This window comes from Pygocentrus nattereri, chromosome 3, assembly GCF_015220715.1.
Source record: "Pygocentrus nattereri isolate fPygNat1 chromosome 3, fPygNat1.pri, whole genome shotgun sequence".
Classification (NCBI taxonomy): Eukaryota; Metazoa; Chordata; class Actinopteri; order Characiformes; family Serrasalmidae; genus Pygocentrus; species Pygocentrus nattereri.
This window is the reverse complement of record NC_051213.1, coordinates 31,560,960-31,586,478: the sequence shown is the minus strand read 5'-3', so window position 1 is coordinate 31,586,478 and position 25,519 is coordinate 31,560,960. Positions and strand designations below refer to the sequence as shown.

Genomic DNA, 25,519 nt, shown 5'->3' with positions numbered 1-25,519 from the left:
TTTAATTCTAAGAGATAAACAGAGATTGGAAAATGTATAAAAATAAAAAGGGATTACATAAATCACACAAACATCACAAACGGACCTCAGGAAAAAATAAGAGAACAATGCACACTATGGTCGCTTTAAAATACCTCCTGGTGTCTAAAGATTTTTTCCAAATAAAATAATAGCAATTATTTATATAACAACTGATGGCAAACTTCAAAAGTGCCTGTAAAACATCGCATACAGGCCCAGAACCATCAGCGCATCCCTGCTGCTCAGTGCCACTGCAGAGATCTGTGCTGCTGCATCGGAGCCCACTATCACTCATCTGAGCATGACACGGCAGAAACCTTCCAGGATCAGAGCCGTGGAGCAGTGAAACTCGCTCCGGCCTTAAGCCCTGTCTGAGCGAGCACACTTCAGGTCTAGTGTAAGTCCCCGGTCCTCAGGCCACACCCGCCGCATTGCAGAAGCGCGTCCGTCTCCACAGCTCAGGCCGATGAACTTCAGGGACACAAAGTCAGAAACCGGCACCCCTAACCAGGCGTCTCAGCTCATCAGACACGGCCAGAAACAACAGCAGCCTCCTACACCCCCAAGCCAGAGTCACACACAGTCACTTCGGCGCTCTGGACAGGACAGCAGCCGGATGAAGCCCGCTTAGAGTCGGTATCAGGCGGCTGCTGAGATGCAGATGCAGCAGCAGGGCGTTAATGATGTTAACCAACACGGAGCTCAAAGCGGTTAGCATGCAGCATGAACGCTAAGCCTGAGCCCCTCAGACCTATTCCGGCCCCCGGGCAGTTTTAGGCTTGTTTCATTTCTGTAACTGTAGGCTAATGAAATAACAAGGCTGAAGTTGGTTTGCTATTCGCCGGCCCCTTTTAAGAATTTCCCGTTCCACCTTAAATGGTGCATTTTAGGTGGAATTTTCGGTTCCACCTTAAATCATGGAAGCTAATAAAACTACGGTCAGGTATTTCATTACGAGACTGCAGTTGATTTCTTTTTCGAATTTTCGGTTCCACCTTAAACGGTGCAGCAGCTCCGTTCTCCCCGCTGTGCGGCCCGAGGCGCCGGAATGGGACTGCTGCACCATTTAAGGTGGAACCGAAAATTCGGGGAAGAAACCAACTGCAGTCTCGTAATGAAACACCTGACTGTAGTTACATGAGAAGGGCACCCGAACCGTCTCTGCTGGGCTGGATGCTAACAGTGCTGCACTGCGCTCTCCACCCACCCACACGCAGACCTCTCACTCACTCACTCACTGTACACACACCGACGGAGAACATGTTTAAAAGGAGAAGGAAGCGCCTACATCTACCTGCTCCGCTGCGAATTCCTCTCGCTGGATGCGCTGCGGTCTCCCGAGCTGGTGGCTGCTGAGTGACCGCCCTGAGCGCGTGCACACGCGCGCGCACACACACACATATATATATATATATATATATACACGAGCCGTACAGTCGCAGCGCAGAATTGTGGGATACTCGCGGAGAGCACGTTGACCCCCTTTCCTGACTAAGCTACACTATGTGTCCAAACGTGTCCAGACACCCTTTCTAATCAGTGAATTCAGCTACTTTAAAGTGCTCTGCGGAAACAGCACGTGCAACCTCCATAGAAAAGCACTGCATATTATAGAATGGGGCAGTCTGGAGGAGCTGCACATGAGCCTGAGGTTACCGTCCCCAATATCGAGCGGTACAAACCCCGCCCCGGCACTGGGCTATGGATCAGTGAAAGTGTGTTCTCTGGAGAGAGATCTAGCTCCAGTTCCATCCAGTACCTTTGGAGTGAGTTGGAGTGGAGTGAACCAGAACTAATCATCCAGCATCTCAACGATGGTCTTGTGGCTGAATGCAATCAAATTCTCACAGCAATGTTCCAACATCTAGTGTAAAACCTTCCTAGAAGAAGTCAAGGCTGTTACTGCGGCAAAGGAGAGACACTCCACATTAAAGTCAATCTGAAATCAATACTGACCTTTTTAACCTGGTTAATTCACATCCCAGGACACTGACTTTAACACCCTTCATTTCATATGAAACGCTGGATGACCAAGTGTCTATAAACATTTGGATATTTTGGCTGCATTCGAACAGCTGAATTGAAGCATTGGTCCTGTTTTCCTTGATTTTGCTTGATCTAATAGCTATGTGGATCCTTTTGCTAGTCAGATCTAGTGAGGACATGGGCTATAGATCAGACAAATTCCAGGAAAGCGGACAGAAATGGAGGTGTCTTAATTTGAGCAGTCGCTGTGTAGAAGGTGTTGGGCTCCTGCTCGGTGGTGTTGGGGTTACGTGGCTGGTTTGCCATAGTTTTAGGCTAAAGCCCAGCATGTGCACAGCTCCAGTTCTGAGTGGTAAAATATTCAACAAACAGTAAAGTCTCGATGGGAGGTAGAAACATAATCGGTAACGCCTGTTCAAAAGAGGCTACTTAATGTATAGCACACATATGGCTCCAGTTACAGTGTGCAGCATACCCAGGTTTGGCTGACTAAGAGACTGCCTGAGGAAAAATGCCTCAGACGTCACTTTCCTGTTCAGCTCCAGGACGGTCAGGATGCTTTGTATGCAGTGCGGTGCAGTCTCTAGTGTGACCTTCAGGACCAGACCCTGAAGGAGACGATTTGCATCCAGTCTGAATGGTCTGATGTCAGCCTTATTTTAGTTATTCATCTTGACAGTGAAACACAATAGCTAAGCCCAAAAGACTGTTTCCATCTGGCACCACTATTTCCATCTAATCCCAACTGACTATAATGATGTGCATTAGTTTGACGTCTCTGCTGATGAGATGCATTGGAACATGGACTAGCATGAATGCAGACAATACAGGGAAAATTACAGTCTAACAGCCAAAATATGAGCCATTATCTATAATGATCATACAATTATCCAGAGCACGTGTGGGGTATGCATTGATTATTTATGTATACGGCCAATTTATTAAGTTGGCTGTACTCGCTATTCTTTATTAATTAAAACTGGCTGCTCAAATTATTACTCCGACAGATGCAATAGGTAAACGGATCATCTGAATAAATGGGAAGCATGTACATAATTTTTCAACCAGGCATTCAATCCATATGACTTGTGGTCTAGGAATTGAAACCATCACAATATGAAAACAACATTAAAGGGTACAAATCCTTTTGGAATACATTTATATTGTATTGTAACTCAATATATCGCTGGTGTCGGAAGAAAACCTTGCATCTCCATCATGATGACTTTACAGGAAAAGGAAAAAACCTACTTTATTTTTAATGTAAGTCAATGCAACCAGACCTCCCCACCCCCCAAGTCATTTTGGGCTGTTTCTTTTGGTCCATTTATCATGAAATTTACACACAATGAAAAGAACAGACATGAAAAACGACAAGTACGCAGGTACAAGGTTTTCTTCTGACAGCAGCAATATGCGTCGTCTTTTAGGGAAAAACGTTCATTACAATAGTAATAATGTATTTTCTTCTTAAGAGTTATAGAGTTGTAATCCACACGTCTTTGGCATCTGGTGTCTTTGAACGTCAGCTGAATATTTTGCAAGTGTTTACTGGCCTCTTTCATAAGCAGCCTGGTTTTTATTAAGGGCAGGAGTCAGTTTTTTATATTATGTATTTGTAAATACTGTGTAAACATTAATTAAAAACAGATTTTTCTCACCAGGTGATCTTTAAATCGCATACTAGATCACTAAAGGTTAACAATACAAATGTAGCACATTCAAATTAGTGTAGAGATTTCAGCTACTGTGATACTCCCAGAGGTTCTATTAATTTTCTTTGGTCTGAATGTGGTGCCCATCATTTCCTCAAGCCTTTTTGAGCTCCCTGTGTGGCAAACATCAGGCAATACCACAGAGTAGAAAAGATGAAGAGGAACTGGTTTTGGATGACTACCAGACACAAATGAGCAGGGACACGCAAGATGATGTGCAGAAACAAGCAGTCTCATTTCTGCTGGCAATGCCAGCCATAATTTGGCAGCCAGACCAAAAGGACAGTGGTTTACAATACTGATTCCAGACAGCGGCAGCCTGATGCAGTGGCTCTTTTGAATGGTATTTTGCTTAAAGAGATGCTTGAGCCAAAAACCAAATGTACACAACTTTCAGCTAAGCCCACATTATCAACTAAGACATGTTTGGTTTCTTTACTCTAGCACCGGAGCTACAAGGCTAATACAGCTAACAAATAGAAGCTTTTGGCTACCAGGTTAACACTGCAAATTTCTTACTTAAATGATCACATTTTTTTTCAAACCACGTCAACTTGTTAAATAGGAATTCAATGTAAATAGAGCCATTTTGTTTACTGTCAAAATAAACCAGTGAACCTAGATGTGTAGTCTGAGGTTTTATGTGTAAGGTTCATAGTGGTAAGATAGCAGTAAATTGGAAAAAATAAGCATTCTTCTGGGACTGTTTTGCCCTTACACATATACATACACATACCTCTCCATCTTACATGTATTTTCAAAGGGGACTTTTTATGCTCATTTTTTGTGTTCAAAATAATGTTTTGGGGGTTTATTAGAATAAATCTGCATGCTTCTATGTTCCAAAAAACACATTGATTTTCTCACACTATTCATCTCTGTTCACCCACATCTATTCACCCTCTGTCAGAAACACTCTGTGTTTAAGCCTCAGGCCCGATGCAGACTGTTTATAGGCACTGAAAGATAAATAACACAGAAAAGGGAAAAACTTGAAAAGCATTTTTAAACTATGCTTTTATTATAAGTTCTAGGCCAAAACCTTATCTCAAAACTATCATAAAACATTGTAACAGGCAGCATGCAACATATTTGTCAACATTTCATAAAATAACGTCTTGTGAGGTAGTATTTAGAGGCAGTAAACCTTTTAAATGTCCTCTCACTACCACTGTGAACAATATGACTTGGTATATAAATAACCTCAAATAGACTTTCCTGTGTAGTTACTCACACAGTATAACACACCATTACTTGCAATAGTAGACAAAGCTAGCAACAGTAGCAGCAGCCACTGTGAACCTGAATTTTGTCTGTTCTTTTGAAGGATATCATTAAATAACACCATAAACCCTGCTATGGCCTGACTGCAGTAATAAAGCTGTGCTGCTCCAGAAATAAGCCACAGCAGCCATGCAGTATTCAGCTCTCGTCTTACTACACTGCAGCCCTGGCATCTGCCTGTTCCAATGCCATTCTTTTACTGCTCCACTAGCCCACATGCTTTCCCTCTCTGTCTGTGTCTCTCTCTTCCTCTCTGGCTCTTCACTCACTCAGGCTGTTTGTTTTTATCCCCTCAGTCTCCCTCACTGCTGCTCCTTCCTTCTCTCTTCCTTCACGTGCTCTCCCTGACCCCCACCCCCTCTCGTCCTGGTGTGTACTCCCCTTTGCATGCTGATGAGTCTGGAGCACTGGAATACTGTGCTAGTTAAGTGATGTCAACACTGAGACAGAGTACAGAAGCTCTTAGTTAACACAGAGCACAACCACTACAGTGACAGGCCGATGAAATAAATAATCAAGCCAATGGGTGGTGAACAGATGTCAATCAAATCTCTCTGTGTCACTTCAAGTCTTTCTTTGGGCTCTTATCTTTTAGTCCCTTAGATTCAGCCTCATTAACACTAGCAATGCAATTATCTCACAGAAAAAAGAGCTGTTGGAGTGAGTTAAATTCATTTGCCGCTCGACTGATTTCGACATGCCAGGTAGGTCAATCAAGTCTTTAATCAGGAACCTAATACACCCAAGTGCTCTTCACTGAGCTCCATCAAAACAAGGCAGGCATGAGCACAAACAGGAAGAAAGCAGAGTGCAAATGACAGAAGTGCCTTAGCAGTGGCACTCGACATTCTGTAAGGCACGAATAAATGGCCCATGAACCACATTTATAATTGTCCTTATTCAGAACAAATTTACTTCTGTTTCTGCTTCACTAATAACAACAAATTCATTTGTGCACCTTTTAGAAAACCTTTTTGGTGTTTCCAGCTCAGAAAATGACACTGCCTAACTAATATACATATGGCCTGCATTAAATTTGTAGGATTTATACGTGAAAGGAATTACACTGAATTTGTGTTTGAATATGCTGTTTGAATTCAGTAACTGAAAACTTCAAACTAGGCTTGAGCAATGTGTAAAAATAATTAGTGTGGTATTTTCTTATATACACACACGTTGCACATGTTTTACAGCTTAACAGCTTACTTTCTCACCCTCAACTCTTTCTCTCTCTCTCTCATATATATATATATATATATACATACCACCACCACATCTGTGTTACTGCAATGCTGAGAATGATCCACCACGCAAATAGTAGCTACTCCACTGAAGAACAGGGTAAAAAAGGGGCTATAAAATATGCGGAGAAACAGATGGACTACAGTCTGTAACTGTAGAACTACAAAGTGCACTTATATTAGTAAGCGGAGCTGATAAAATGGACAATGAGCATAGAACTCATATAATATATATATAGACTTCAGAAAGGTTGTGATGTCTACAACACAAGTATAGCCATTTTATATACTATCCAAAATTGACCAGTGAAACTACAAGCGTCTGCATTTTTTATGAAATTTTGACAATTTTTTGAGGGGACTATTTTGACATGTATTTACCTTTTCACTCTCAATGTGTTTGGAACAATATGTTTTAGGCATCAAAACTATCATAAAACAGCATCTCAGACATCAGGCAGCATATATGCAACCATTTCATGGATTGCATTAAACTCTTCAGACGTCTGGCTCCTATTTCGCCACTAGTGTGAACAACTGTGATTCAGTAAGTTTCAATACGACATTGTGCATCAAGCCACTCTGAATGCCTTTGTTTAGATATAAATTATTTCATTATACATACATTTTGAAACATTTGTGTTTTAAATAATCTCAAATAGACTCATTTCTTGTACATGTTAACATTTCTTGTACAAGCCCTCTTTCCAAACACAGCGATTATCGCATCTGAAGCATCATCTTCAGCTTTGCCAGTATCCTTTTCCATTGCCCTAAGACCCAGGCCTATTAAAAATGCAGGGCTCCTTCTCAGCTACATTTGAGTGAATATACTAAAAATATCACCAGGTGAGGTCAGAGTTGATCAGTATTCACTAGCATCAACATTGGGCAGATATGATCTTATTGATCTTAGATATTATTAAATGATTAAATTTTGTCTGCCTGTGGGTCTATGAGCAGCTTCAGGGTCAGCAGTTAGAAAGTGACTGCCCTCATCAACAGACTGGAACGAGACACTGAATCATAGTACCAGTGGCTGCTCTGACAAGCTATTTAACTGCACTATGAGTAACGATCGTCTATCTGGACAAACTGAGTGGCTATTTGCTAAAATATGCCAAGGCAAGTGGCATTAATTTATAAACGTGGTCCATATCACTACAGTTTTGAGGATGTACTGATCTGTCAAAGAGCTAGAGCTAGTTCTCCCATGCGTCAGCAGATCGGTCAGGAGGAAAGGCCAAGCGGCAGCACCACACCCCTCAGCAAAACTGTCTCCATCAGATAAACAGTACTTAAAGCTTTCATCTTTGAGAGAGAGAAGATCAAGCTCCACTCTTACTTCAGATCTGAAAAATCCACAGGTATCCATCCTTCCACTATGAGAAGACTCAACAACTCAACACTAGTGTGAAATGATGTGCAGCTGTCAAGAAGCCCTTACTGAGAAAAGTAAATAGACAAAAAGAGAAAATCTGCACCAAATAACCAAAACTGAACATCTAAGACGTGGAGTTAAGTTTTATGGTCTAAGTCTAAATTAGTAATTGTAATTATTTGGATCACAGAAAGCAGAAAATGCAACCAACTTAACTTTTTGGGGGGTTAACTTTGCTCATCTGTTACACTTACTAATGCAAATCTAGTAACATGGCCAATTTCTTGTATAACTAAGTTGCCTAGATAAAGCTACTTTGCCCCAATATGCTTCCAAAACTGAACTTCGGAGTGATGGAAAAATATTACTGCAGATTTCTTTGAAAAACTGAAAGCAAACCTTCCAAAAAGAATGGAAGCTGTGATTAAAACAAAGAGTGCACAACTATAGGTATCTGTACTACAAATGGTAACATTAGCTGTTCTGTCTAATGTTTTCAGACAGATGTTTTTTTTCCTGACACTAAATAGCCATTAAAAAGGAATATTTAATGGCTATTTAGAAATTAAGTAAATAAAGGGCGGTCTCTGACTTTTGCACAGTACTGTAAATAAACAAATACAAACTTAATTCATTGCATAACTTATTATACAAATATATATACTTATAATGTATACTTATTACAAAATTACACGTAAACAGTACATCTGAATGACTCTACTTCTAAGTGTTAAGCCTAGATAAGGGCTGGAAAGGATTTTCAGTGATGTGGTCCCACTAATAGTGTAATTTAAGATTGGGAGTAATACGTGATAACACGCAATTTAGAGTTGTGAAATTATTTAACAAAGAAACATCCTACTGAGCTTGCAAATGAAGCTGCAGCTGCTCTATAGCACAGAATTTGTCAAGGTGGACCCAATTTTAACAGCTTTCATGCAAGCTTTGTGTTTCTCTGATGCCTAGAGTCTCACCCAGTGCAGAGTAACACATTGTTAAAATGTGTGATTTAGCCTAAGATTACTGTAAATCTGCCTGAGGGTATTAAAGCTTTGTCTCTCACCAGAAGCAAATCTGTCACCTACATGTGATTTCCTATTGTGTACCATATGAACTGTAACTCTAAATATACACTTTTGAGGGAGAATCTAAAAGACATGATGGAGATTTATCAACTGTTGTCTAAAGGTTGCTTGAGGAAAGCGCATGAAACCATCAAGACCTCAATTCAAGATGTATATGCATGCCATTGAAAAGAATGGAAGAATATTTTTTATAACAATATGTAATTCAAATTTTTTTGGCAAGCCTTTAACATAGATCTGGCAACTCTTGTGTGTCATGTTTTACGCAAGCAAGGCACTCAGAAGGAAACAGTCAGTGCTGTGTTTAGTGAAAAAAGGTACTTTAAAGACTCAGCATTCTAGAATAAAACATTAGACTTCTACAGTGCAGGACTCTGTATGGTCAGGTGATTTCCCCAGAGAGCAATGGACCCAGGTGTTTAAAGGTAGCTTTGGTGTGGGAGGCGCAGTGTGATGATAATAAGCCAGTTGCCAGAGCATAGCTGAATTCATACAAAGGCTGAGAAAAATGTCATTTCTGTTCTTGCCTTACTATCTTGAATTATAACATTCACAAAACTGATTGATCCATAGTAATTATGTAGGTTTATAGGTTGGAAAGCTGTTCTGTTTTAAGCAGTTCAGGTTTCCTAAAGGGAACCTCAGCTCTGGAATGTATGGCTATATAAGGTGCAGGGAAAAAGGGACTCTGCAGGACACTGAAATGGCCTGAAAATGTAAAAGCCTTAGGTTGCCAGATACAAATACTCTTCCGGATGTTTTAAGCCATGTCTGTATGGATCATTCTACTGCACTGGTTCAAAGAGAGCTGAAAACATAATTTGGATATTTAACTGACATGGAAGTTAGACTAAAATGCTTCCAATAAAAAGTACTCTATAAATGATGATTTTGTTTATATTTAGTCTATTACCGTCTCAATTCATGTTGTGGGTTTAAATAGCATAACAAAATCCTTGTTTATATCTAAGGTCTCAACACTTTATTGTTTTTTTACTGTGGGAATTTGAATACTACATCATATTTCATAAATGTGAAAAAAATTGATTTAGTAAGATTATGGCCATGATATCAATGCAAGGTGGCTTAGTGTTGTCATTAGCTTCAGGAATTGCAGTCACCAGCCAAGAGTGCCACAAAACAAATTTTTGTTCCTGCCATTTTTAAATTTTTAATGTTTACACTCATACAACTGAGGTAGAACAGTACATATCAGAACCACAGAGAATACAAGTAAATGCTTCTTAGCGTGTCTCCATACTTTCTCCATGCAACTTCTGATGATTCCACAGGATAAGAGGAATATTTACCAACATGGCAATTTAAAACTGGGGTTATTCCTACGGTTAATTTTACAGGAATAACATGACGGAGATATTTTCTGATCAAGACTTATGTGGCTGTGATCTTACAGAAAACAATACGAATAGCATCCCATAACAAAGAGAGCAGGATTAAACCCAACTTGCTAGGTCAAGCCAGGTAGACACTGAACCAGTGAAGTGAGTAACATTAGAGTGAACTGTCCTTAGAACCATGAGGGAGAAGCGGCTTAGAAAATGATGTCCTTAGAACCAAAGAATCATCTTTGTTTTTAAGGCCTGAATACAGTACAACACAGCTGAAGGGCGTTGCTCATTCTAACATCATCGTCCTCATCTTCGAGAACACAATGGATCTGCACAAGGGTTGCATGATATGCAGGAAAAAAAACTAGTTGAGCAATTATATTGCTACATACTGCGCTATGCTACAACCATCCCCGGGTAAATCAGTAAAGTGACACGGTTAAATGCTGGCCAGTATTATCTTTACCATTATATTGAATAAATACAATATTGTTCCATATTGTGGTTGCAATATTCCATGCAATATAGCAAATCAACACTGGAGAATATTTGATGTTATGTGGTTAAAGCTTGGTCTGCATACATTTGACCAAAGTATTTTTGGTGGAAAATTTGTCTTTATTCATTAAAACATCCACATCTGGGACATCTAAGATTTGGTTAGGATGTCCACGATACAAAAATATCACTGTGACTGGTTAGAGCGCTCATTTACATATTACAGCCTCTTCTGATAACGAGGATTGAAAAAGCTATAGCTTGAGACAATGATGATCAAATTATGTATTGTACTGCCCTTTAGCAAAGAAACAAAGACAGTGAAAATGAATGATTAAGAAACACAGTCAAGCAGCTACAAGCAAAAAATCATTTACAGTTCATCAAAAAGCATCTATAGTGCCTATAATGATGTCAGTATTGATGTTATTGCTGTATCATCTCTAGGGTTTATATATTAGCGACCAAACCCTAAAGTAGGTGAGTATGGTAGTGTAACAGAATCTGGTGTCTGAAAAGGTTTTCTTATGTACTGTCATTCAAGACTGCAGTATTAAAGAAAGCCTATATTCCGAAGTGACACTCTAAAACACTTATTTCACATAGACTGAGACCCTTCCACCAGTGGAAATGGGTTATTCCTATTCAGAAAGGGAGGTGGTATAAAGACGTTTCATTTCCTTAAGCCTCTGAAAAAACTCAGACAGACCTATTCAGTTATTCACAGACAGCATCCAGACACATCAAGCGTTCAGGGCTGCTTCCCAGAGTAAATTAATACAGAATAATAAAGGGGGAAAGACTGAGATAGATGACTGTGGCTTCTATCTGAGGGGTGGGGGGTGAGGGTGAGTTTGTGAGTGTATGTATATATGGTGCAGTGGGGAGGCAGACTGCGATCGGGGGTTTAGTGTAAGTGTTGGTTTTTTTTTTTTTGGTTTTTTTAATATGTTTGTTCCTGCAGTGTTGGTGATGATTGGCACTGTGTTTCTACCCACAGAGTTCACTGATTACAGGCAGGTTTATTTTCCTCAATAGGGGGATATGCAGGAAAGTACTGGAGGGAAAGATGGGTACACAAAACAAGACAGGCACATCTCACACACACACACACACACACACATATATATATATATATATACATACACACACACACACACACACACGTGTATATATGTATATATATATATATATATATATATATATATATATATATATATATATATATATATATATACTTTGAATAAAAGAATAGTACACACTAAATACATCTTCAAACACATTGAAGGATAGAGCCATTAAGTTCAAGTTATTCATATTTCAGGAGATACTTTTAAAGAAATGAGATATAACATAATTCACTTTCACCAGGCTGTAAAGGAAATGGGCCATGCAAGAACTGGTAGACCACCAAAACTGTCACCATCAGACAAACAGTACCTAAATCATAATTAAATTAATTCATCCTTGAAAAAGAGAAGAAAATCAAGCTCCAGTTTTGTTTGTATTTTGCTGAACACTATGGGTCTGAAAGAATGTGTAGCTGTCAAGAAGCCATTACTGAGACAAGAAAACAGATAAAGAGAAGAAAATCTGCACTAGAACACCAAAACTACACATGAGAGATGCAGTCTAATGAGTCTAAATTTATAGTTGAGATAGCTCAGACCACACAAAGCAGAAAATGCAACCAATTTCAATCAATTGAAATACCGAAAGCAAGTCTCTCAAAAAGAATGAAAGCTGTAATAAAGCTATTTTTCTTGACAGCAAGCATTTATTCTTCTAATTGTATACTTTCAACAAGATAGTAAGATTTAAAAAAAAATCTTGTTACCTTTTACTGTATTATCTATGTTAATATTTGTATTTATTGTAGTATAATATGGTGTTTTTACTGGCAAAAGCACATTTATTGTTAAGAAAAATTTGATATCAGCATCAGTTCAAAATTCCAAATTCCCTTATTGGCACATTGATGATATTAGGTAGAGCTTCTCTTTGCTCTAAAAAGCCTCAATTCTTCATGGAATGGATTCCATAACATGTTGAAAACATTCCTTTGAGATTCTGGTCCATGATGACATGACTGCATTATGCAATGCCTGCAGATACTTCAGATGCACTTTAATGTTGTGAACCTCTCATTCTACCACACCCCAGAGGTGTTCTACTGGATTCAGAGCTGGTGACTGGGAAGGTCCCCGAAGAACATTGAACTCATTGTCATGTTCATGAAACCTGTTTGAGATAACTTTTGCTTTGTTAAATGGTGTATTATCATGCTGTAAGTAGCCATTTAAAGATGGGTAAATTGTAGTCATGCAGGGATGCAAATGGTCAGCAACAACAATCAAATAGGTAGTGGCATTCAAGCAAGAATTGATGTGCATTAACAGGCCCAAAGTGTGCCCTGAAAACATTCCCCACACCATCAACAGCCTTGACTGTTGTCACAAGGCAGGTTGGGTCAATGCATTCAATTTTAGGTGCCAAATTCTGCTCCACAATCTGTATGCCACAGCAGACACTGAGATTCATTAGGCCAGACTACGTTTTTTATAGTCTTCAACTATCCAGGTTTGGTGAGCCTGTGCCCACTGCAGCCTCAGCTTTCTGTTCTTGGTTGACAGAAGTGGAACCAAACGTTATCTTCTGCTGTTGTAGCCCATCCACCTCAAGGTTTTTGTTGTGCATTCTTAGATACTTTTCTGCTAACCACAATTGTACAGAGAGATTATCTGAGTTGCTGGAGCATTTTGTCAGCTCAAACCAGCATGGCCATTCTTTGTTGATATTGCTCATAAACAAGGCACGTCCATCCACAGAACTGCTGCTCACTAGATGGTTCTTTTACTGTACCATTGAAGAGTGGATAAACACATCTAGAGACAGTTGTGAGTGATTCTTTCTGGTTCATTCTGATGTGAACATTACCTGTGAAGCTGTTGGCACATAAAAGTATGATTTTATGCACTACACTATTGACACATGATTGGCTGAAAAGATAACTGCATGAATAAGTGCGTCTACAGTTGTTCCTGTCAGAACAACACGTATCTTGAAAATGGTAACTTTATAGGAGAAACAAAAAAACGTTCTTAATGTGTCATTAAAGTTAATGTAATAAGATCTTTTTCCAAGTAATTCTGGACCATTTCTATTGGTTCATTCAGCATCAAATTTGTCACAACGCAAAGGTACCTGGAGTTTTCAAAATATGGGAAAAAAAGTAAAAAATGACAAAATGACAAATATATGAACCTAATACAAAACCTCTCCCTAACTATTACCTCAGTAAAAAAAATAAAACACTTCAATCCCTTCAGTTTAAAGAAGCCTAGCTTTCCCCATCTGTCCTTAGCCAGTATAAATTCAGTGAGACAGTCAAATGATTAAATCAAGCTGCGTCTAACTGCACCATCTAATTCCTAAAGCACCAACCCACTCTTATTCACTCCAACAATTAGCTCCTGATGAGACATCAGAATGGGTATTGAATCTGGAGCAGAAGATGGCAGTTACTGCACTGAGTTGAACAAAATGAATGACCAGGAACTCACTGGCCTACACAGCTCACAGACTCCTGCACAGGAGCTTATTCTTACGCAAAGCTCCAAATTGCTTTTCAAAATTCATAGAAATTTCCTAATGAGCACCAAAATGTGCTTTTCAAGTTTCAAGAGACTCTTTAATTAGTGTACTTGTTGAAGTCTACAGAGGCACTTTACGCACTCTAATGTAGCTGATCCGGGGGTTTGCGGTGTATCGTGGGATTGCTGTGTGTGCATGTATACACACTGGATTCCCAGATATATTCAGTTCATTGAAGTTATATGGCTGAAGAATTCTCCATACTTCTCAAAGCTCCCTATTCACAAAACACAGCAGAGAGCATCTCTGTGGCCCATTTCCGTGTCACCCTTATACGAACATGTACAGCGTGTAGTGCGTAACAGCAAGGCGAGAAAATGTGCTCCTAAGGGAGCCACTGAGCATCCAGCTGTGGTTTTCTTCTCTTTGTTTTGCCTCCTCCTTCTGCTAAGGATGTGTAGTCAAACTTAACCGACTCCACAGGGCTTCCCACTCCAAACACAAATGCTGTGATGTGTCTTTCTCTGTAGTGTTAAATAAGTTCTGTACAAATGAAACTAGGTTTAAGGTGAAGGAAAAGGTCGACTAACTTCAAGAATACAGAGTTCCAGAAGGTTCACTCACACACAGACAGGTTCAAATGAGAAATGTTTATTTAATTAATGCAATTAATTTCAGACATGGTGAAAAAAGAGTTTACCAGCAATAACACACAATACATTTAATATTTATCTGAATAAAGGTCAATTAAAACTAAAGTTGCAAAAGCTGACCATTCTGTATTCATTGTTTAAATGGTATCATACTAACCAAAACATTTACATACATCCACCTATTCAGCCAACAGCAATTTAGTTCTGCCCATTCTTCCTAAAGTTACAAGCAGTGTTTTGGCCCTGACTGCTTTTTGAAAGAAACAACATACAGGGCAACCGAAGAGAACTAAGGTTACTTACATATCACTTCTTTCAGAGCAAAACCTTGCATCATCAAACTGGTATGTTTTTAGGAGTTTACAATAAAAGTTCATGAAAAAAAATTTGTCCACCATTTTGGACAATTTCTATCGGTCCATTAATGAAAGGAAAAAAATGACACAATGTTAAGAGCAGCTGATGTTTTCAAATAAATTGCTTTAAATTGACTTTTTTTTAAAGGGACAGAAATACAATACAAGAAAAACCAGGTTATGCGCCCTTCCATGGTGTTTCCTCTTAACCAAATAATGATCATATCTGAATTTTTAAATTTACTTTGGGCCATAAGTTCTCAGAGCTTGCCTGAGCAAAAATCTGAAAAAAATATTTCAGATTCATCAAATCATAACTAAATGTGAGCTTTTGATTATTTAATTTGCATAATAAATTAAGATTTTTAACTCATTTGAACAAAACAACAAGACATTCTCAATTTGATTGTGAATAAAGCAAGAAAATTGCATGTAATCAAAAAATCTAATGAGTAGATGTTCATTTAAAGGTGTATCTACACAAAATTCCATCACATTAGACCAATCAGAGCAAGTTCAGAGGAATACAAAATGTATTTGATGGACATAAATGAATAAATTACCATCACAGTGTATGTAATGAAGATATTTAACAAAATTATATATTTTCCATTAACCAGCTCTTCTGCAGACCATGAAAAAGCACCATCAACTGTCAAATACAAGACATCCAACTACTTGCAGTTTTGCTCCTTTGTACTAAAAAGCCACCAGTAACATTACCCAGTCCAAATCTTGAGTACAGCAATATTACTACAACTACACATACTTGGCAGACTGTCTGCACTATTGCACTACTACAAGGGAATCCCCTCCATCGGCATCCGATAAATGACATTGCTGGAAGTCTTTCCAAAATAGACAGGTCACAAGATACAGCATGGCAAGTATGAAGCACATGTACTGCAGATCACTGTGTAACGCTATATCCACACCCAACACAGCTTCAGGCATCAACATGGAGAGACCACTTGGAAAGAAGGGGTCAAGATATCACAGACTGGCTCTGTGATATAAGATCAAGATATTACAAGGTTCTCTATCACAGAAAACCTGTAATACAGCTTCTCTCAAGCCAGACAAACAGGGCATTCAGAAAATGCCATGACACTTCACTTCTGCAAATGATCCAATCATCTTCCACTGTAAATAGCACAGACAAATGAGTCAATCCTAAATACATTCCACTGTCTGCAATGTAGGAAATCTGGTGAATCTCATGGAATGTTAATGCAGAATTTGAAGTGGTTGAAATTCAGTCTCAGCTAATTTAAAAAAATCTAACTACAATGCATAATTTATTCTTTGTGTGCGATGCGATGCAACTGATCGGTCCTCAGAACAGCTTCTGCGTTTTGCTTGAAGGACTCTTCACTTTGAAAAAAAGTGTTAATGTAGTCAACAAGTTGCACTGTATAAAGTTTAAAAGCGCACTGCATAAGTAGTAAAAGCGCACTGCATAAGTAGTAAAAGCGCACTGCATAAGTAGTAAAAGAGCACTGGATAAGTAGTAAAAGAGCACTGCATAAGTAGTAAAAGAGCACTGCATAAGTAGTAAAAGAGCACTGGATAAGTAGTAAAAGAGCACTGCATAAGTAGTAAAAGCGCACTGCATAAGTAGTAAAAGTGCACTGCATAAGATGTAATAAAGTACTGCATAAGACCTAAAAGCACACTGTATGATACATCAAAAAGTGCAGGCGTAAAGGCCCAAAAGAATTTAAAAGATATTTGCATGCGAAGACATTTCAAATCACTCCTTCAGAACAGCTGCCTGTGACAGTCATTCGCATTCGCAAGCAATACGTTGACTGGAACACAATTTCTTCATGGAGAAGGCTTGTAACTCATCACCTGAAGAGGCATGAGGGAATATGGCTGCTCCAACAGTTCATTATTTTCAAGCATGTGATCGAGTCTGAGTATCTGAACAACGAGGCTCAACCAAGACATCTAGCACTTGAGGCAGCTGTCAATCTGCACATTCAGCTGCCCCACTAATACAAAACCATGGCCTTGTGAAATTGCTTTTATTGCTTTAGTGCTCCTGTTTACAGATACCCAATGCTTGTGACTACTGTCTAGCTCAGGGATCTTAGAGCCTGGTTGTGGAGGCTCACTATGCTGCACTGCATAGTGTTTTCTTCACTCCATCACATCTCATTCTCCTCCTGAATTAATTATCAAGTTATCTGATGAAGGGAGAACAAAACATCGCAGGGCTGTGAGCCTCTATAATTTGTTTGTTTACCAGGACTGGAGTCGCAAACTAAGTCTACTGATCTAAGATTTTTTTCCTTTCAGGACTCTTGATCTACACTTTTATGCTGAGATTCTTTATAACTGCATGTTCAGAACTAGTCAGGTGATGTGGCAAAAATACTACAATACTTGATGCACAAGCAAAACATCTTTTTAAAAAGAGAAATGCTATCAAAACATTAGAGTATAGTATAGTGATTGGTTTTTCTAAAACATTAAACACTCTGCCACATTGCATTTAGCTGAGGGTCTACCACTATCAGAGCCCCATCCATAGCCACAGGAATGTATTTTGAGTAGGGGATGGGGGGATTGAACCTAACAGGACAGGAATGGCGTTTGCCACTTGAATAACAGAATATAATTAGGCTGGCGGCTGAAATGGTCACTAAAGGCTCACCCACCTTCATTTTTATCAGCACAGAAAAAACAAAACTACGCTTCCTACATTACAGATTAACTTTTTTTTCAATTCAACACATGGCACAAAAAGCTGTCGCTTAGCACATGACACTTAATGTCTTAAACATGAGAGTTATTGCACAAAACGCCAAGCATGTGTTTCTAACTGAAAACAACAAGAAACATCCATGGTCTATGGTATGGCAATGGCACTTAAACTTGATATTTCTGTTGGACAGATGGGCAACAGGTAGCCACTAATGATTACAATGCACATCAAGTGCACGGTCTGTAACCAAAGGGTATAGAATGCACCAGAACACACATTATCCTGTGTAGCGGTGCTAAATTTGAGGGTCTTGCAGAGGTGCTTGTAGGTTAGATGAGCTAAAAAATGTTTGGACTTCTGAGATTTGTTCTTGTGTCATTTTAAAAAGCTGTGTGGTAGACCTCAATTATGCAGACTTAACAAGTCACATGTAAAGTGGCATGAATCTATTTTTCACTTGAAACAAGTTTTAATGTAAAGCTGGTGTTGTGAGTATTCTTCAACTAGATCACTTTTAGTACTGTTAGTATTACACCTAGTCAGTTTTCTTGGATTGCTGGCATTGTTGGGATCTGAACTTGTGACAATGGGACAAAACCTTAGATGGCTACAACACTTGGGAACCTCTTTTTGATGAAAGATGCATTTTATCAGTGTTGTGGAAGCAGTGACGATACCCACGATATGCTCAAAGTTTATTGTTATGTATTTTATCATGATACAATATCATACTGTCATACTGTCCCCATTAAATGCACACCAAATGAATCCATGAATTGACCATTCACATAGTGATAAGGTTATCTGGCAATTGCTACGATTAAACAAGCCTATCACATACGTAAGAAAAAAGCAGTTGGGAAACAATGCTCATTTAATGAGCTGATATCAAAGCAGCCGGAAGAGAGCAATGGAGTCCATAGCATGCTACTAAAGCAACAGATTAAAAATTTTAAAAGAACCGCTGCACTTAAAATGTCTTCTCAAAAGTCACCGAGTAGTCAATGATGAATGTCATTTATCACAGGAAACAACGGCTGTGACCAGCTGGAAGCCATTTAAGCCCCATATAGCTACTTTACAACGCTTAACACCACACACTGCCCCTTTCAGCTCAGCTGGGGGTCCAAGTGGCCCCAGATCAGCGCTGATTATCAGAGACATCTGATACATACAATCTTGGAGAACTGAATAGGGAGCTGTTGTGGTATGCTTCTATCTCTGCTTAGCAGTTTTTTAATTTTGTCAATTTATTAAATCTGCCATGGCCACATGTTAAAAAGTTGTACTGGTTTAAATATAGAGAATGTTAATAAACATTGAAATGTAATCCATGCCCTAGCCAATCACAACTCATGGCCATCCAACAGCCACTTAAATGATCTGTAATGTCTAATAAGAGCATCATGCCAGGTCAGCACTAGGAAAATGCAAAAAGTTCTTGTAAGATGTGATCATTAATGGCTGGGGGCAGCTGGAAAGAGGAAAGGAGTGCACTAGCACTTTATGATACATCAACAGAAAGTAGGTCAATCAGATGACTTAGTGAGGTGGGACAAAACCAAAGCCTAAACATTATTACATGCAGATTATAGCAAAGTACTGTACAACAAATTTTACTGCAAAATAATATTTATTATCTTTCAAATTTATATGTATATAATTATATATATATAAACATATTTCTATTTCTATATTCTGTTTTATATATATAAATATAAAATAGAATGTAGAAATAGAAATATGTTTATTATCTGTCTTTGCGAATTTTAGGCCAACATTCATAAGAATTTCCAATTATCCCTGTGTATGCAGTGTTGATGATGTGAGAAATTGGATTGGTCATTCTGTTAAGTTGTTGATGCCATTTGCTTAATTAGCTGCATGACTTATACACCTCGAGACAAAATTTGCAAAAATTCAGCATTCAGCAAGTAGGTAACAGCAAGTTTTCACTCAATTCCAAACCATGAATCGTTCAACTCAAAACTTAAGTCAGATAGTGAGACTGAGCCCACCACCTACATGAGGTAATCAAACGACTGTCGCATTTGCACTTTCACTTGAAAAAAGACTGAAACATCCCTGATGACTATCTGTGATGCAGCTAAACAGAAAGATTTTCAACCAGATGAACCAGTATTCGGCCCACTACTACACAAACCCAGAATCATGTTTAAAAAACCTTATCTACTTCTCTTCACACATATCCTCACGTCTCGATGAGTACAGTGTTCCCTTCAAGACTTTTTCTAAATTCAGCCCCTGCCTTCCTGCCACCACAGCCCTCTAAAATTTACAATCTTCCTGTAATTTATGCAATAAACTAAACGAATAACATTCAGGTATGATGAGTCATTCCTGTAATGGAGCTTGGAGCTCTTTATGGTTTGCTGGTAAATGAGGGGAGTCTGATTTATAATGGTGGATCAATACCGATTATTTGGCTTTTTGCAGAGCTCATGTTTCCAGGGCTGGCCTGAGTATCCTCAGTGGAAAAACACAGAAGTAAGAGATGGCTCCAGTCTTCACTGAACCTTTCACCCAACAACCCCCACCTCCCCCAGTCCTGTCCCCCATCTCCAAAGAGGGAAAGGACGCCTTGTGATATTTACCAGTCAACTCTGAGGTAAAGCAAAATAAAACAAAGACAACATAGCTACAGATAGGACCGAACACAATGTCTGACAATATAACTGTGCTGTTTTTTAATCTTTCTGCATTTGTAAGTCAGCAGCATTAGCTGCGCTTAATCCAGCACAGTGGGGTTCAGCAGATTAAACACCAGGCAAATAGGTTAAAGCCCAAAGCAGGGCATACTGTCCTAAAGACAACCCCACTATTACTACATATCCAAAACTGGCTATGCACAAGCGTCTCCACAAGTGTACATTTGTGCAGTGAGAGTAATGACAGCCTTGCTGGAAGTCGTTCGTTCTGCTGATGTGGATTCGGTGGCAGCCATCAAAGTTGGGTTTTGTGTAGGACTAATGAGCAACGGGCTTATTCATGTACCATCCACAAAGGTGTTTGGTTGCCAGGTTGGATGAATTTAAAAGAACATTGGCAAACATTTCATTCAACCTAATAAAAATAGTGCACTTTATTTAGAGCTGCTACATAATGATCAGTTTACAATGCTACGCTGGATTATGACGTAGCGAATCAAACTAGGCAACTAACAACTTCTAATCTGTTCAATGAACTTGATTTCTACTCCTTATGTTCTCTTCAATTAATTTGATTTCTATAATCTCTACTTAATCAGATTCTTTGATTTCTACAACTTCTAGTCAGTTCAATTCTATGATTTCTACAGCTTGTATTATTTTCAGTTAGGTTGAATGGGATGTTTGCCAATGTTCTGTAAAGCTTGTCCAACCTGACAATAGTTACTATGAAAGAGCGTATGTGTGGGCAGAGCATGGGTAGATCAGTTGGTACCCCTAACTGTTATGACTGGCCTGGGGCACAGCATTTTGATGTGGTCATTCAGATGCTGCTTAAAATTGTGTGTATGTGGTGTGGGTGGAGGGTGGTGGGTGTTATGTGCCCCTGTCATACATCTTCACTCTGTGTGGTCAGAGAATGTGTACGCCTCCTGAAATGGAAAGTATCTGGACACCCTGACACTCGTGTGAGGCTGTTCTGTGAAATGACTCTGTGCTGATGTGCGCATGTCAGACTGACCCATATTTAAGCAAGTACTCACAATTGTGGTCCATCCAGTTCGTCCAGGCATGGCCCATCCATCACGACCACGATGTCCATGACGATTCACGGTGAAAAAACAGAAAATTTAATTATAAAAACATTCCTACGCTTTCTTTCTCGCAATAAAAAAAACTCTTCCATTCTTGTAAGTAACTCTTATAACAGCTTCTCATTCATATACAAGCCTTAGATATTCCAGCACAGCAAAGACACTCACAGACGCAGAGGTGTGTGGCAGCTTTCTGTCTATCTGAGCACATCCAGCCTGACTGGGGGTCTGTGGACTAGACCAGATGCACCTATAATACGTAACGCATTAAGGAGTTTTTTTATTAGAAATATGAACTAAAGCGTAAACTATTATCCTTATACAATGTTTTAATCCCACACACTCTGCTGAAGAGTGGATGGCAGTAAAGTGAACAGCTCCCTTCTGCCCATTGAGACCCTGAAACACAACCATAACACTGTAATCAGAACTACAGCTGCTGTACTAAAGCAAATAAGCTGCAGAAATTCCTCTCAGCGCTTTTAAAAAATAAAACTAAAGCTCCGACCACGCTGACCGACTCCTCGTGTGGTGCTGCAGTCCGCTCCAGAGACGCGCACTGAGATCACAACCATTCACAAGTGTGAGTTTCACTTATTTCACCAACGAGAGCTGAGAAAACGACACAGACCTGTCAGCTACCGAAACCTCCAGGACACAAACACGGGCAGCCCGTCCGAGCCAGCAGTGAACCGCTCTGCCCTGAGCAGCGCCATAACCAGCCGCAGCCTCAGTGAAACTCGCCTGCGTTGATACCGCGGCCGCCAACCATGAACACGAAACGGTGAATGACAAGAACCAATACCTGAAACCCCGCGAACAGAAAGCAGACGCCGAAAAACTACAGCAAAGTGATGTAAACGAACGGACAAGCCTCGGCTAAACAGACAGAGCCAGCCCCGCACAGATGTTACTCCCCCCGATTAGAAACGCTGCTCAGGAGCGTTTACGAGACCAAACCACAGCGGCTCAGTCAGTGACATTAACACCTCGTTACCTTCACGAAATCCAGCTCTGCCGCTCAGAAGAGAGCAGCTCACAGCCTCGGTGCTCAAAAACAAACACAAGAGTATCCAAACGCGCGGAGAGACCTGAAAGCCTGTACTTCCACACACGGACTCCAAACACAGCAGTCTGCTCGCGCTGGACCGGGGTCGGAATACAGGGCCCGCCCCTGGAAACCACGCCCACTCATACACGAGCTGTCAGTCCGTAGTAAGAGCCTATTGGCCATGATTAATGTCAATCAAAGTAAATGACGAGCGTTATCGTTCAGACCCATATGGAGAACACGAGCTCTGACCGCTCGTTAATTGGGTGTGAGCAGCACAAAGACTAACCACTTGATAATAAAGACTGTTATTAAAACAGCCAAACAGAGAAAACAGTGGCCCCACAAACCATCTGGACGCTTTTATCATGAAGTCCTCTGGGTTATAAATATAAACATGAACACAGATTATAGGAATAAACATAAAACACTGTGTCGGTTTATAAAGGAAAGGAAAGCCAGAGAACAGAACGCATGCATTTAAAAATATATACACTCACCAGCCACTTTATTAGGTACTCCGTTCAATTGCTTGTTAACACAAATAGCTAATCAGCCAATCACATGGCCACAACTCAATGCATTTAGGCATGTAGAGGTGGTCAAGACAACTTGCTGAAGTGCAGACCGAGCATCAGAATGGGGGAAGAAAGGGGATTTAAGTGACTTTGAACGTGGCATGGTTGTTGGTGCCAGACGGGCTGGTCTGAGTATCTCAGAAACTGCTGATCTACTCGGATTTTCACACATAACCATCTCTAGGGTTCACAGAGAATGGTCCAAAAAAAAGAAAATAACCAGTGAGCGGCAGTTGTGTGGACAAAAATGCCTTGTTGCTGTGAGAGGTCAGAGGAGAATGGGCAGACTGGTTCGAGATGATAGAAAGGCAACAGGAACTCAAATAACCAACCAAAATCTCTGAGGAATGTTTCCAGCACCTTGTTGAAAGTATGCAATGAAGAATTAAGGTAGTTCTGAAGGCAAAAGGGGGTCCAACCTTTTACTAGCACTACCTAATAAAGTGGCCAATGAGTGTATATTAACTAAAGTGCAAAACCTGAGAGGTCTGCAAATAAACTAACAATCTGAGACAAACCCTTTGACTAAAAGTTACAGCTGTATAAAATAAGTTCCACTAGGTTGGACAATTTGTTGCGTAATGCAAAGAACATAATACATTTTTAGGTATGGCACAACTGTCCAAATATTTTGGACACTGTAAGTTAGAAACACTATAGCTTATAAACACTCATGAACTAAGGTTTGAACTGTTACCTTTATGTAATGTTTGAATCCTATTATGCTGAAGAGTGGATGGCAGTGACGTGAACAGCTCTCTTCTCCCCACTGAAAAGATCCTGAAATGCATTAACCACAATACCGTAAGGGAAACTACAGCTGCTGTACTAAAGCAAATAAGCTACAGGAATGTGAAAGTCTCCTTCTGTGGTGCAGCCACATAATGGAAGTCTGCACATATATTTTAAGATATTAAAAATGTGTTTTTATGTATGACACAAATATCCAAATACCTTTGGGGGGGCCGCTGTAAATAGGCTATATGCACTTATAGCAGTGAGCACCACCTCTGCACCTGGAGACCCCACCTAATCCATCAAATTATTGCTTTCAGAAGTCCTTGATTGGCTCAGTCAGGTGTGTTACATCTAGGTTGGAGGTCCAGGATGAACACTGGTGAACACTGACTCTACTGAAGGGCCCACATAGGGCTGGGTGATATATCATCTGTACCAGTGTACTGAGAAACTGACACACTGTCATATTTCAAAATGTTTAGGCACTCCTGGTCAAATAACGTCTGTTGTTGATTGTCTTGATAAAAATAAGTTAACACGTAAGCTACAGAGAACATACCTCTACACAGTTTACTGCACAGTTATTGATTATTTGCCAAATTTAAAAAATGGCACATTTTATTTTTTGTGTTTTTTTTTAATGTGTTAAGTTCAGCAAACAAACAGACTTTAGGTTGGCTTCTTTATACTAACAATGTTTGCCATCCGCTGTGGACCAGAGGAGGATGGGTTGCCCTTGTGAGTCTTGGTTCTTCTCAAGATTTTTTTCTCCTGCTCTCAGGGAGTTTTTCCTTGCGGCTGTCTCCACTGGTGATGCTCATGGGGGCTCGGACCCAGACTTTTCTTTCTGTACTGCTGATTTTTCTGTAAAGCTGCTTGGTGACAATACCTGTTGTAAAAAGTGCTATATAAATAAACTTTGCTTGCTTGCTTGTTTGCCTGTTTGCTAAGGATGTGTTAACTTATTATGACTGACAAAACCAACAAAACCTGTTATTTTATCAGGGGTTTGCATATGGCACTATTTCATTGCTAATGAGCACTATGTTCATAAATATCATGAAAATGCTGGTGTTCTTGTTGCCAGGCAGCTTGTTTTATAGTTTGTTTTCATTTTGTTTTATGGACTTTACAGACTGTTCAAAGAAAACAGTTATAATCCCATAAAGCAGAATTTGGTTACTCAGTAAAACGTTTTTAAACTACGATCTTATTTTATGATGCCATGATATATTTGGAGAATATTGTGATATTACATTTTTTGCAATATTGTGTAGCACTAGTCCAGCAATCAAGTGCAGTTTATGAGGTAATGAGGTATGACAGAATCCATGCTCCATAATAGACCATGTAGGTTTTTTATCAAACCACACTGAAGTGTGAATGAAGTGTAGATGAATTATTAATGTAGTGAATGAATGTGAAATAAAGAGATCATTAATGTGTTATGTGCACATACAGGCTTCACATACCCTAGCTTACATGAGACCTGTCAGCTTGTGAGTGTATGTAC

At 39.5% G+C, this 25,519-nt stretch overlaps 1 protein-coding gene across 12 annotated transcripts in view; it reads right to left on the bottom strand.

The window, feature by feature from the left end:
• Positions 1–21,778, bottom strand: part of epb41l3a (erythrocyte membrane protein band 4.1-like 3a) — a 112,337-nt gene extending 90,559 nt beyond the window's left edge. For 10 of the 12 annotated variants that reach the window (XM_037536822.1, XM_037536819.1, XM_037536826.1 and 7 more), the window contains exon 1: positions 1,316–1,448. The gene's annotated coding sequence lies outside the window, so the exon portion shown is untranslated. Of the gene's footprint in view, positions 1–1,309; positions 1,449–21,588 lie in introns of those variants that run through there. The other 2 variants (XM_037536820.1, XM_037536821.1) reach the window with 2 other exon arrangements.
• Between the last annotated feature and the right edge of the window lie 3,741 nt (positions 21,779–25,519).